The sequence below is a fragment of the Tachyglossus aculeatus genome, chromosome 7 (assembly GCF_015852505.1).
Source record: "Tachyglossus aculeatus isolate mTacAcu1 chromosome 7, mTacAcu1.pri, whole genome shotgun sequence".
NCBI lineage: Eukaryota > Metazoa > Chordata > Mammalia > Monotremata > Tachyglossidae > Tachyglossus > Tachyglossus aculeatus.
This window is the reverse complement of record NC_052072.1, coordinates 56265830-56276062: the sequence shown is the minus strand read 5'-3', so window position 1 is coordinate 56276062 and position 10233 is coordinate 56265830. Positions and strand designations below refer to the sequence as shown.

Sequence of the window (10233 nt, the reverse complement as noted above, 5' to 3'; positions counted from 1 at the left end):
GCCCCACGATGGACTGTATTGGCCATTGTCCTGGCTATTGGCCCTGGAGTTCCCACATCCTGCCTCTGGCCTGGAATGCCCTTCCTCCTCATATTCAACAGGCAATTACTCTCCCCGACTCCTCTCCCCACCGTTCAAAGCCTTATTGAAGGCACATCTCCTCCAAGAGACCTTCCCTGATTAAGCCCTCTTTTTCTTTTCAACTGCCTTCTTATCCACCCTGACTTGCTCTCTTTATTCATCCTCCCTCCCAACCCCAAAGCACTTATGTACATATCTGTAATTTAATTTATTTATATGACTGTCTGTCTCCTCATCTAGATCCCCTCTCAGGGTTGCACCTGGAGAGTTTCCAGTACTCTACCAGTATCGACTATGGGAGGGACAATCAAGCAGAGGCCTACCTATTCCATTCCTAGCTTGGGCCATGGCTAGCGAGTGGAAGGCATTCTGCTACAAGTTAAAACTCAACTGTGCTGAGCAGCAGCAGCATGGGAGAGAGTCAAGTGTGGAAACTCAAGTTGACTGCGCAGAAGGAGAGAAAGGTAAACCACTTCTGTATTTTTACCCAGAAAACTCTATGGATCCACAACCAGAAAGATTGCAGATAAAGGTGGGGTGTTCTGGGAGAGATGTGTCCATGATGTCTCTATGGGTCAGAGACGACTCGACGGCATAAGACAAAACAAGACCCCCTCTAGACTGTAAGCTAGTTGTGAACAGGGAATGTATCTGTTTTATTGTTATATTATACTCTTCAAATGCTTAGTACAGTGCTCTGCACACAGTAAGTGCTCAATAAATATGATTGATGGACGGAAGTCTCTTGCCAAAGAGGGATGGAGGATGGGTTTGATCAGGAATCTAATCATTCAATCAATCAGTGGTATTTATTGAGCATTTTCTGTGTACAGAGTAGTGCACTAAGTGTGCTGCTGACCCCCTCACCCACATTCTACCTCTGGCCTGGAACATGCCCCCTTCTCATATCAGACAGATAATTTCTCTCCCCCACTTCAAAGCCTCATTGAAGGCACATCTCCTCCAAGAAACCTTCCCTGACTAAGCCCTCCTCTCCTCTTCTCCCACTCCCTTCTGCACCACTCTTATTTGTTCCTTCATTCATCCTCCCTCCCATCCCCCCAGCACATATGTATATATCTGTAATTTATTTATTTATTTATATTAATGTCCCTCTCCCCGTCCAGACTGTGAGCTCATTGTAGGCAGGAATATGTCTGTTGTTATATTACACTCTCCCCAGTGCTAAGAACAGTGCTTTGCACATAGTAAGCACTCAATAAATACAATTGAATGAATGAATGAGAGTAGAGTTGCTAGACACAATCCCTGCCCACAAAGAGTTTGAAGGAGCGACCTTCATAGTTTTGCTCACTAGCTGCTTGAGTGGTGCATTGCAATAGCCACTGACTTGGCAAATGTCTCAGATTTCAGAATTTGACCTGGAAAAGACAAGATACAGAATCCAGGAAAGCTGAAGAGAAGCAGGCCCGTTGCCAGGACAGCAAGGGGGAGATGTTTCTTGTGGGTGAAACTAGAAGACACTACGCCAACATCCCACAAACAGATTTGAGAATCCACTATGTGGCTGCCACAGTACTGAGTGCTAAGGAGACTACAGATGATCAGGTGTTTACAGTATAATGAAGAGTTCCCTCTTTGGATCCCAGCGTAGAAACCTGAAACCTGTGCTCCTGCTGAAGCTCATTCAGTAAGTGAAATTTCTCTTGCTTATTTTCCAGGAGCTTCAGTGCTTCTCTTGAAAAATGCAGTAGAGAACTCAGTTTAAAGAAAAGGCTCAGTGTGGGACTTGTCTGGAGGAATTCCTCAGAGAGAAATCACCAACAGCCAGCAATAACCACTACTCACCACTAGCACTGTCTTTTTTCTTTTTCCCTTTCTCTCCTGTCCCTCTATTTTCTCATTCTCTCTCTCTCTCTCCTCTCTCTCTCCTCTCTCTCTGTCCCACCCTCTGGTCAGGTAACCTGAGAATACTGGAGTCCTTAAGGGCCTTCAACAGGCCATCCAGGAGATTTGGCAATTGGCTTCCTGATCCTGCTGTTTCAATCCTGGTTTCCAGTTTAGTAAAGACACAAGAGGGAAAGTGTGGGAGAGTGCAGCATAAATTCCTATGTCAGATGGGATTTTGAGATAAGAATTCCAAGTCCAGCTTTCTGTTACTGAGGCAAGATGATTGCTGGGCTCTTGGCCTCACCCATTGCATAGCAGAGACAAAGGTCTGAAGAATTGAGCCCTTAGAAACTCCAGCTAGGACTGAACTGACCTACGGAGTTGCTGAGAAAATCCTGGTAGGCCAGCTCCAGACTGGGCTTGGGTGGGCAGCTTTTGGTTCCTAGAGCCTCATGGAAATATCTAGAATTCCTAATATTCTGACTCCCCCTTCATATCCGACAGACCACCTGCCCCATCCTCAAAGCCTTGCTAAAATCACATCTCATCCAAGATTACTTCCCTGACTAACCCTTATTTCCCCACCTTATTCACCCTTGGTTCTATGTTACCTATGTACTTGGCTCTGTACCCCTTAAGGACTTCGATATGCACCCCACCCTAGATCCACAACACATCTCTCTATCCTTATAGTATGCTGCTTCTTCTACCTGTGATTTATTTTAATGTCTGTCTCCCCCACTAAACTGTAAGCTCATAATAACAATAATAATAATGATAATTTTTGTATTGGTTAAGCACTTACTATGTGCCAGGCACTGTACTAGACGCTGCGGTGGATACAAGCAAATTGGGTTGGACACAGTCCCTGTCCCATGTGCAGCTCACAATCTCAATCCCCATTTTACAGATGAGGTAACTGAGGCACAGAGAAGTGAAGTGATTTGCCAAAGATCACACAACAGACAAGTGCACCCTTTCCTCTCCATCCAAACTGCTACCATGTTAATATAATAACTCAACCTATCCCACCTAGATTACTGCATCAGCCTCCTTTCTGACTTCCCAACCTCCTGTCTCTCCCCACTACAGTCCATACTTCACTCCACTGCCTGAATCATCTTTCTACAAAAACGTTCGGAACATGTCACCCCACTCCTCAAAAACCTCCAGTGGTTGCTGATCTACCTCCATATCAAATAAAAAGTTCTCACCATTGGTTTTAAAGCAGTCCTTCACCTTGCCCCCTCCTACCTCACCTCACTTCTCTCATTCTACAACCCAGTCCGCATACTTCGCTCCTCTGGTGCTAACCTTCTCACTGTGCCTTGATCTTGCCTGTCTTGCCGCCGACCCCTGCCCATGTCCTGCCTCTGGCCTGGAATGCCCTCCCTCTTCAAATCCAACAGACAATTACTCTCCCCGACTACAAAGCAGTATTGAAGACACATCTCCTCCAAAGGGCCTGTCCAGATTAAGCCCCACTTTTCCTCATCTCCCACTCCTTTCTGCATCACCCTGACTTGCTTCTTTTGCTCTTCCCCCCTCTTGCCAGCCCCACAGTACTTTTGTATATAGCTGTAATTTTATTTATGTGTATTGATGTCTGTCTCCCCTAATCTAGACTGTGGTCAGGGAATGTCACTGTTTATTGTTGTATTATACTTTTCCAAGCACTTAGTACAATGCTTTGCACATAGTAAGTGCTTAATAAATACAATTGAATGAATGAATGAATATGGCAGAGCCAGGATTAGAACCCATGACCTTCTGACTCCCAGGCCCATGGTCTATCCAACAAGTCATGCTGCTACTCTCTTGTATCATATTCTCCCAAGCACTTAGTACAGTGGTCTGCACACAGTAAGTTCTCAATAAATACCATTGATTGATTAAGTTAATGGTATTGCAGACAAAAGTAAAGGAACTGCCACTCGTCAAACACTCTTCCCAGAAATTTCCAGGAAGAATTTTGAAGCCAGTCCAACTCTAACTCTTATTTTACTTGCAAGAGACTCTGGAGTTCTCCAAGGGATGCAGTAGTGGCAATGTACCTCTTGGCAAGGATTTTTTAGTAGTATTAAGCAATTTTTTAGTAGTATTAAGCAGTTCTAATCCCACTTGTTTACAGTACAGAGAGGCCTGACACAACCCTACTCCCACTTAGGTCATTCAGTGCCTACTGCCGAATTGCTCCAATTGAAATGATTTGCTTGGATTAATCAATCCATGGTATTTATTAAGTACTTAGTGACTGCCATGCACTGTACTAAGCATTTGGGAGAGTACAGTACAATAGAGTTGGTAGACATGATCTCTGCCACTGAAGAGCTTACAATCAAGCTGCACTTTTCCCTTTTTCTATCCTCTCCTCCAAGCCCTGCTCAAAGAAAAGATATAATAAATTAGATAAATTGAGGGGACCTGGTCCTCAGAAGAGGCCTGGGTAAGGTGTCCTGTGGGAAGTATCCACAGTGCACCAACAGTACCCAAATTTGATGGTCTTCAAGCCTTGGTATAAGATATTTCTGTTTTCTCAGCCTTATGGTATTCCTTACCTATAAAATTGATGATTATAATACTTGCCGCCTAACATTAATTGATATAATATATCATTAATCCCAGGTGATGAATGCTTTGCTAGAGTTTATAGCTAGAACTCTTAACTCACCTTTCCATTTAGGCCTGAAATTTGGGAGGAGAGGGGAGGGACCAGGAAGTGGGTTCTATTTCTGTTTTCTATTTTTCTACCAAATGCTAAAAAGCAAAAATTTGGATTTTGGAGAGAAAGTATACCCATTTCTATCCCGATTAGCCATGAAACTGTCTTTTGAATGGAGAGAGTAATTAGAGGGAGTAATTGGAATCGCCTTACTTTACAAATGTTACTTTGCAAAATGAGGCGGGAAGACAGATTGGTCTCAACTATTATTCATTAAGGAAAGTCCTTTATAAATCCCAAATTAACAATTTCCCTTTTAAAGATGGGCTATTATCATTCTTTCACAGTAACTTATCATAGCTTTGGAAATGTTGAAATATGAAAATTATTGGAAAAAAATACTAGCGGTCGTCATGGAACTATTGAAATGCCTGTTAAAAATGATCAATAAGATGGGGCTAAAAAAGTCAATGATTACATATATTTTTTTAAAATTATGACTTTGATAATATTAATGACATGAATGGTGGCATTAAGAATTTACGCATCATTTGTAAATGAGTACTTTACTGCATTAAAGTAAAATCACTAATGATTTTTCCAGCTGGATCTTATCAGGTACCAAATATTTTTAGGAGAAAAGACAATATTTTGAATATCCATTTTTTCTTATAATATGCAAAAGGTTCACATTGATCTATAAATAACTTTACCACTTATCTCTGAAGCTAGGTTGTTGAATAGTGTTATATTCATTATTCATATATATTACATGTATATATATATATATATATATATTACAATTACCCCCAAAGCATCTTTGCATTGCTTACTTAATTGGAGAAGCGGCGTGGCTTAGTGGAAAGAGCACAAGCTTGGGAGTCAGAGGTCGTGGGTTCTAATCCCAGCTCTGCCACTTACCAGCTGTGTGACTTTGAACAAGTCATTTAACTTTTCTGTGCCTCAGTTACCTCATCTGTAAAATGGGGATTTAAGACTGTGAGCCCCATGTGGGACAACCTGATAACCTTATATCTACTGGCGCTTAGAACAGTGCTTGGCACATAGTAAGCGCTTAACAAATACCATCATTATTATTATATGGAGAAGAAACCGTGTAATGATCAGGGAATCATGAAATAAAAGAAAATATGCAGCAAAACTGCTACAATGCAATCATATCAGGAGTTAAAACTGCTTAGAATAAAGGAGGTTGAGGTTGAGGGGTGGGTGTATTGATCACTTCCATTGTATATTTGAAAGGCTAATTTGGCAAGAACAAAGCCCCTCTATTCTCTGTGTCCGCAAGAGCAGAATCAGAATCAGAGTATTAAAGTGCAGCAAGAGATAGTATAGGCATAAGAAACAACTTCCTGACAATATAGGTGATTAAACCCAAATAAGCAACTGCAATCTTTAGGAATAGGGTAAATGACCATCTTTCTTGGTCAGCAGGAGGGAAAGGGCTAAATGGTCTCTTTTTACATGCCTTTCAATCAATCAATCATATTTATTGAACACATACTGTGTGCAAAGCACTGAACTAAGTGCTTAGGAGAGTACAGTAAAGTGGACAGGATTCCTGCCCTCCAAGAGTTTACAGTCTAGCAAAGGAGACAGTCATTAAAATAAATTACAGGAAGGGGAAGCAATTGAGACTAAAGATAGGCACCATAAGTATGATGGAAGGGGAAAGAGAAGTGAATACTTAAATGCTTCCAAGGTTTGAACTCAAATGAAGAAGGGAAAGCATATAGGATTCTGTCATCCAGAGGCTAAGGATACCATCCCAGAAAAGTAGTCACAAGAATCTATCCTGCTCTTGGCTTATGGAAATCCAAGTAATACATTCATTTGATCATATTCAATCATATTTATTGAGTGTTTACTGTGTGCAGAGCATTGTACTAAATGCTTGGGAGAGTAAAATATAACAATAAACAGACACATTCCCTGCCCACAATGCACTTACAGTCTAGAAGGGAGACAAACTGTCACAGCTGGAAAGTAGATAGAAACCAAGAAAAGGATCTTAGGGGGATATCGGGCCTCTTGTAGCTTAAGATACTTAAACCTGATAAGGTGCTATAAAAAAAACAAATAGATGGTCTTATTATACTCTCAAAAATAGGATGGGGATCCTATCAACTATGCTGTACTCTCCCAAGTGCTTAGTAGAGTGCTCTGTGCAAAGCACTTAAGCAGTATCATTGATCAATTTATTGATCCTACGGCTTGATCACTACTGAAGCAGCATGGATCAGTGGAAATAGCCCGGGCTAAGGAGTCAAAGGTTGTGGGTTCTAATCCTGGCTTTGCCACTTATCTGCTATGTGACCTTGTGCAAGTCATGTCGCTTCTCTGGGCCTCAGTGACATTGTCAGTAAAATGGGGATGAAGACTGTGAGCCCCATGGGGAACAACCTGATGACCCTGTATCTACCCTAGTGCTTAAGAACAGTGCTGGGCACGTAGTAAATGCTCAATGAATGCCATCGTTGTTATATTTGAGAAGCAACGTGGCTTAGAGGAAAGAGCCCGGGTTTAGGAATCAGAGGTCGTGGGTTCTAATCCTGGCTCCACCACTTGTCAGTTGTGAGACCTTGGGCAAGTCACTTCACTTCTCTGGGCCTCAGTTACCTCATCTGTAAAATGGGGATGAAGACTGTGAGCCCCTCATGGGACAAACTGATGACCTTGTATCTACCCCAGTGCTTAGAACAGTGCTTGGCACATAGTAAGCGCTTAACAAATACCAATATTATTATTATTATTATTACTGAAGGGACTAAAATCTCCTTGCCCAGATTCCTCTGCTGTCATTCATCTTTTTGCTAACACAAAGGAAGCTGCTGTTGAAGGAGAAATTTTGCCATTGGCCAGCTGAGATGTTAAACTTCCAAGGTAAATGTGAGTTTAGTGGGGGAGGTTGGGTGGGGTGGGGGGTGAGCAGAGGCTTAAATTCTAATCCTACCCTGCCCCCTGCCTTCCACTGTGAATGTGGACAAGCTCTTGCTTCTCTTTCCCCACTGTAAAATGGACCAGATGTAATTTCCTGGGCCTTGTGGTATGGAGGGGGCACTGGTGGTGAATGTGTGTGAAATATTTCAAAACCCTAAAATACAAAAGTGTTTTCCATCCCACTAGTTCTACTCTAAAGAACGTCATCCCCAGCTCCAGACCAGGGCGATGTAAGATGCTGAGTCCCACATCCAGTTTTGGTAGGGGGTGGTTTACGGAGAGGCAGGGAGTTCTACCTTCACCTTTACCTCTCTTGGCCCAGGGCTGTGAAATGCTCGTTTGCTTGGGGCCCTTCAACACAAGCATTGGACTGAGAGACATAATCAAACTCATTCCACACCAAGGTTGGTTTCAAACATTTAGCTTCCCCGAGGAATTCACTACTCCCTCCCATTCCCTATCATGTCATATGCACCATTTTGTGGAACTTCATCTGAGCCCTCCTAAACCTAGGGTGATTCTCTGGAGGGCCCCTGCACCCAATCCTGCTCTAGAGCTACCAAGTCCCTGTGAACACTGTGCTGTATGCAGATGGCTGTTAAACTACTTCACCCAGGTTCCATATCCATTATCTCCTTTCATCCTTACCACATCCCTGTGAGGTAGAGAAAGGCACAAGTGAGTAAAATGAGATGCAGAAAGGTTGACTTGCTCAGGTCCACAAAGCAGTTCAGAGGCAGAGCTAAGACTAGCACCCAAGTCTCCTGGGTTTGGGGTTCTATGTTCAGTCTCTGTCTTCCAGGAGCACTGCTGATTCCCTGATAAATAACTGGGTGGTGTTATCTAGTTCAGTCACACTCGAGATGAATTAGATTAGCCTAAACAGCACAATAAGAAGCAGCAAATCCAATTCCCTTTCCACATCCGTATGATGTCACTATGCACCATTCTGGGAAAACACATCTGAGTCCACTAGAGTGATTTTCAGTGCAAGTATAGTGCAAGCACTCAGTATAGTTCTAAGTGCTTAGTACAGTGCTGTGCACCTAGTAAGTGCTCAGTAAATACGATTAATAATTTGATTTTCCGAGGCATCCTTAAAGGGGAGTTCCCCCTTGTTCTAGATCAAGCAACCAATCAATCAATCAATCAATCAATCAATCGTATTTATTGAGCACTTACTATGTGCAGAGCACTGTACTAAGCGCTTGGGAAGTACAAATTGGCAACACATAGAGACAGTCCCTACCCAACAGTGGGCTCACAGTCTAAAAGGGGGAGACAGAGAACAGAACCAAACATACCAACAAAATAAAATAAATAGGATAGAAATGTACAAGTAAAATAAATAAATAAAAATAGAGTAATAAATATGTACAACCATATATACATATATCCAGGTGCTGTGGGGAAGGGAAGGAGGTAAGATGGGGGGATGGAGAGGGGGACGAGGGGGAGAGGAAGGAAGGGGCTCAGTCTGGGAAGGCCTCCTGGAGGAGGTGAGCTCTCAATAGGGCCTTGAAGGGAGGAAGAGAGCTAGCTTGGCGGAGGGGCAGAGGGAGGGCATTCCAGGCCCGGGGGATGACGTGGGCCAGGGGTCGACGGCGGGACAGGCAAGAACGAGGTACAGTGAGGAGATTAGCGGTGGAGGAGCGGAGGTTGCGGGCTGGGCAGTAGAAGGAGAGAAGGGAGGTGAGGTAGGAGGGGGCGAGGTGATGGAGAGCCTTGAAGCCCAGGGTGAGGAGTTTCTGCCTGATGCGCAGATTGATTGGTAGCCACTGGAGATTTTTGAGGAGGGGAGTAATATGCCCAGAGCGTTTCTGGACAAAGATAATCCGGGCAGCAGCATGAAGTATGGATTGAAGTGGAGAGAGACACGAGGATGGGAGATCAGAGAGAAGGCTGGTGCAGTAGTCCAGACGGGATAGGATGAGAGCTTGAATGAGCAGGGTAGCAGTTTGGATGGAGAGGAAAGGGCGGATCTTGGCAATGTTGCGGAGCTGAGACCGGCAGGTTTTGGTGACGGCTTGGATGTGAGGGGTGAATGAGAGAGCGGAGTCGAGGATGACATCAAGGTTGCGGGCTTGTGAGACGGGAAGGATGGTAGTGCCATCAACAGAGATGGGAAAGTCAGGGAGAGGACAAGGTTTGGGAGGGAAGACAAGGAGCTCAGTCTTCGACATGTTGAGCTTTAGGTGGCGGGCGGACATCCAGATGGAGATGTCCTGAAGGCAGGAGGAGATGCGTGCTTACTGTGGGCAGAACACAGTACTAAGCACTTGGGAAAGTACAATGCAACAGTTAGTAGACAATCCCTGCCAGCGAGGAGGACCTGGGTTGCCTTCCCAGGTCCTTACTAATACAGGAGTTGCTTGCAGTAGGTGAAGAGAAGCTGAGTAATTGTACTTTCCAAGTGCTTAGTACAGTGCTGTGCACATTGTAAGCACTCAATAAATACAAACGAATGAATGAGCACTTATCTTCCCTCAACCTTCTCTGATGGCTCATCCTAAGGTGGTACCTCCCTTGCTTAATGCCTGAAGCCAGCCCTGAGTGTGGAGGTAGCTCCCACTGAAAATCTGAAAGGAGTGGGGGGGGCGGAGGGGAAGAGAGAGAGAGAGAGAGAGAGAGAGAGAGTAGCCTATAGTTGAGGTTAAAGAGCTACATCTACTCCACAG

At 43.9% G+C, this 10233-nt stretch overlaps 1 non-coding gene across 1 annotated transcript; it reads left to right on the top strand.

Annotated features, from left to right (window-relative positions):
• The first annotated feature begins 323 nt into the window (after positions 1-323).
• Positions 324-461, top strand: LOC119931009. The gene has a single exon (XR_005451879.1). It is a non-coding gene; the product is annotated as a small nucleolar RNA SNORA7 (small nucleolar RNA).
• The last annotated feature ends 9772 nt before the right edge of the window (positions 462-10233 follow it).